This window comes from Monopterus albus, unplaced genomic scaffold (assembly GCF_001952655.1).
Source record: "Monopterus albus unplaced genomic scaffold, M_albus_1.0 scaffold421.1, whole genome shotgun sequence".
NCBI lineage: Eukaryota > Metazoa > Chordata > Actinopteri > Synbranchiformes > Synbranchidae > Monopterus > Monopterus albus.
Window position 1 is genome coordinate 162,334 of NW_018128301.1, and position 4,632 is coordinate 166,965.

Consider the following 4,632-nt stretch of genomic DNA (forward strand, 5'->3'; position numbering starts at 1 on the left):
TATGATTTGCTCAATAGTTTGGTTGAAATTTTAGGGTATTTTGTTAATAATCAGTATGATTTTAGATCAATTGTATGTTGTTTTGAGGAATGTTAATATATATTGTATATTTTATCACTGTCGTGAGAAAACCATGTCTCCCCAGAAGAAAAACGGCCCTGTTTCTGAGCTTTGTGTTGCCCATTGTTTCTTAAAAAACACACATCTTTTTTCAGTTTATCAGAAAATCTTGGATAAGCGTGGTTTTCTTTGGACAGAAATTGTATGTTTTCATCTTTGCCATAATGGGATTTGATCAGTTTGGTAAATTCTTGATCACGCTCTTCTGTTTCATTATAAAGTAAGTTTGGCTGCTAAAAAAGCTTTTTTTCTAGTTAAATAAAAGCTTGTTGATTAATTTGATGTAATATGACGGACACAAACCATGCTGTTAACCTGAAATCATAGGTTCATAGGTTAGTGTTCTGTAAATTTTTGGCATAAAAGCAGAAAGATTTTTAAATCAAATTTAGAACAAAACAAAATGAAACACACTGCGTTCCCTGACCTCCCTTTGCCAAAATGTCTGCACCGGGTTATTACTGTATCTCCCCCCCAACATATACCCTCATTTACAAAAGAAACGCTTGGCTGGAAGCTTATAAGTCAGTTTATCCGCGTGAGATGACCAACGTCCCTCTTTTCCTTCTTTTCTTGCCTCACACTATCTCATACGGTGTGTGTGTGTGTGTGTGTGTGTGTGTGTGTGTGTATGATCTATAGTTCCCTGCCTCCCTCCCTCCAACACCCTCTCCCCACCTCCCTCCCTCACCCTAACCCTCCTTAATATGATGTAAAAAGCTAATCGCATGCAAATGTCTGTTGTCCCGGTAACCAGGCCTGAAAAATCCCTTTGATGTTTCCCCCGACTCATTCTCTTCACGTTCTCTTTGTTCGCCACAGTCTCGCTGCTTTGTCAACATCCCCCCTTTTACCCCGCTCTCTCTCTCTCCTTCATTCATTCTGCAGCTCTCTCGGCCCTCTCTTAGTTCTTTCGATTAGAAAAAAAGTTCTAACTCTACTTTGTGTCTCCCTCTTTCTATAAGCCCCCCTCTCTATTCTTCCTCTTTTTTCCTGCCTCCTCTCCCCTTCGTGCTCCTGCTTTCCCCTTGACTGTGCCTCTCTGTCTGTCTGCCCCTTCGCCCTCGCTCATTTCCCATCATTCCCACCTACTGTCTCCTGTCCTTCTCCTCTGTCGCTCCTTTTCTCTCTCCCTCAGTTTTGCCCCTTCCTGTTGCTCCCCCTCTCTCTGCCCAGGCTTTATCTCTCATTCCTCTCTCTGGGTCTGTCACATGCACAGATGGACACACACACTCATGCTCTCAAGCTGCCCTCCCTTCCTTTTGAGAATTTGATCCCTGGAACTATTTGATATGGTGCTGCACTGTAGTTATCTAATCATTCTGGTTCTTGTGAGGCCTATATAGCAGCACAGCTGGCTTTCAGAGAAGAGACCCCACTCATTACAGCAAGTTTGAGGTTACAAGGTTTACAGGCCTCATTTTGAGGTCAGACCTGCTACAAGGTTCAAGTGCAACCTCTAACCTTGCACCGCCTCTTAAATATCCTCTGAGAGGCCTGGAACTACCATCCAATTTTATTTCGACACAGAAAAAGTACAACTATCATATAAGCATAACATGCATTTGTAACATTCCTTCCAAAAAATGTAAACATCAGGCAGTGTGTCATAGAAAAAGAGCGAGGCAAAAGATTATATACAATAATACTGCCTTGCTATGGCATAACAAAGTGAGGGATTCTGCATATGACAGTCTATACTGCAGTAAGAATGAAAGATGGTGTTCATTACATTGCTTCCAATATAGCACAATGTACCAAACAGCTAAAGGCTATGAAGTGTACAGGGTTTCTCCAAGCCAACAAATTACATATTGATTCAAAAAGGGCTCAATAGCCATTTGCAATTTTTGAATTTGGATGCAGATATGAAACATGCCGAATCTGATAACAGCGACGGAGTGCCGCTGCTCTCCGCAGACACGGGTGTGACCTCCCGCTGCTGCTGGCCTTCGCTACCTGATGGTTTCATCTTGTACCTTAAGCGTGATCTTGTTTGATACACATGCTGTCCAATAAACCCAGTGAATGAATGATGATTGGTTTTACAGGCTGTTTGCTTGCTGTCATAAAATATGAACTACTCACTGTATGAAATCATTGAAATTGGCTGCATCATCACATAAATGACTAGTTCTAGATATCTTGTGCATCTTTTTGTAAGCTTCCTTGTAAACCAGTATTAAAATAATGTATATGGGATCTCCACCGGAATTCTAAGTTCGGAGAGTTTGAATAAAAGCAGCATTGTGACATGTATTTTTATTTATGGACCCACTGGTACTGTAAGTCTGGCAGAGTGTTAGAGGATAGGTTGCTGCTCTGCAGAAGTGGAAGTTATTTTTATCTTTTGTTCCATTAGTTTTGAGAGACAATATCTGAAAGGAATGATTCCGCAATTTATGAGCTATGCTCTTTCACTTTCCTGCTGAGAGTTAGATAAGAAGATTTATAACACTCTCATGGCTGTCTTAGCATAAAGACTGGACACAAGGGGAAACAGTTAGTTTGGCTCCAAATGTAAAACTGCAGATTGTCATTCCTATACTTTGGTTTTAGAACAGACCAGTGAAAGTGAGATAATATGTTCATTAGTGAGCTTTAGAGGTGCTTCTGTGTGGTTTTTTCTATTCTTTGGTGAGCGCCAGGCTAGCTGTTTTCCTGTTTCCAGTTCTAATGCTGAGCTAAGCTAAATAGCTACTTGCTCTATAATTACATATTTACCATGCCGTCATAAGAGCGGTATCAATCTTTTCCTCAAACTCTTGTCAGGAAAGATAAACCCAGTCCTTTAAAATTTAGGGTATATTAATCCCCCACCATCACAAATGCTGTGGCTTAAGAGGTAGAGTGGTCGTCCTTGTGTGTGTAACATACTTGGCCAATAACAGTGATTATCATTATCATGTACAACACTCTAATCTTGAAACACAATAATCATAAACAGGAAGACTTTTTATAGTAGTGAAACAACCTAGAAGTGAGATTTGATTAAATGACCTTTTTAAGAATAATGATATGCAGTTCATGTGTTCTGGCTGCAAGCACAAAACCAGTAAAACCAGAATATAGAAACAGATCCACCATTCTCCATTTTATGGAGAGAGCCTTCAATCAAGAAAGCTGACAATACAAACAGTACTTCACTGTACATAAATCAGGATTGCACAGAGACCCATTGTATACCTTTGGCATAAAGAATATGGTATCTCATACTAAAAAAGTATAAAACTAAATTCATTAGTTCTTATCAGTACGCTGAATAACATTTTAAGGCACCAGGAAGCTCAAGTTGCTGACATAAGTTACACTTTAAAGAAGAGTAAATACTGTTTTGCCTTTATATCCTTACCAATGTTAATAAAAACACCACGTATGCATGTATGATATGGATATAACATAAGCCATTCCCAGCCATCATCAAGGCAATGCTTACTGTAGCCTACGTGTTGAGATGTAACCTCGCCTGTCATTGATTTAGCCACCGTACGGCTCTAAAATGGCCAGAGACTGTGTGTGAGCATGTGAATGTAAACAGTGCCCCACTGTCCTATAATAATAAGAATGTCTGCATGTGTTGAGGGACATTGTGTGTGCCTGCATACTCATACCACCCCTGCCTCATTTACATAGATGCAATCACACCTAGCCTCTGCCGCACATTTTTACACAGGCAGGAAAACAAGCCTACAGTACGCCATTTAGCATTATGAAAATGACAAAGTACATAATACATTCTAAATCTGTATCCCTACGGTGGATTTATGCCTTGCATATTACTTCCTGTTTATTATCAGATGCTGGAGCATGTGATGCATACAGTCAGCCAGCCAGGCAGTCAGTGGTTCAGACCAAGTGGTTTGGCCTAGTGGGGAGCCGCGGGGCAGACAATGGCCACACTGTGTGGTTGAAGTGCCTTTGGTGTCAGTGACTCTGCCAGTAACTGAGACTGGCAGATCCAAAATGGCGGAGCATAGAGAGCCCTGCTGGTGCTTGTCATGCTTTAAACAGGGCTGTTCTGATCCATTTTGGATGCAGCTTTTCTTCGGGGGTTCATATCAGAGATGGGAGGTTTAAAACGGGGGAAAGCAGGGCAGTGCTGTCTCTGGCTGATCTGCTGGCTTTTTATTTGCTTTAAGGAGCAAAAGGGAGCAATGGGGAAAAAAGGGGAAGAGGAGAGCAAGTATGTGGCTGAAGTTCAAATAAAGTCCAGGGATCTTTCTTTTGTCTTCTTGCTCCCTGAAGTTCAATTTGGCTTGATGAGATGATGAACTCTTCAAAAGGTCCAGGGTCCAGTTTCTGGAAATTTTACAAAGCCAAAATAAAATATTAATACTCCTACATGGAGTATTGAATTCATATTTACATAAATCTTTGCATAAATATTAAGCATTCATCAGAATACTTTTGTGGTTTTCTTCATTTGAAAAAAGGAGGGAATCAGTACAAGGTGTAAAATTTGAAAACAAATGACGCAGCAATGCAGTGACATCAACAGCAGCTGCAAAGAGA

General features: G+C 40.6%; 1 protein-coding gene across 1 annotated transcript in view; it reads right to left on the reverse strand.

Moving 5' to 3' along the window:
* Nucleotides 1-1,622: 1,622 nt before the first annotated feature.
* Nucleotides 1,623-4,632, reverse strand: part of arhgef40 (Rho guanine nucleotide exchange factor (GEF) 40) — a 22,221-nt gene continuing 19,211 nt past the window's right edge. Inside the window, exon 23 of the mRNA XM_020586789.1 lies at nt 1,623-4,419. The gene's annotated coding sequence lies outside the window, so the exon portion shown is untranslated. The remainder of the gene's footprint in view (nt 4,420-4,632) is intronic.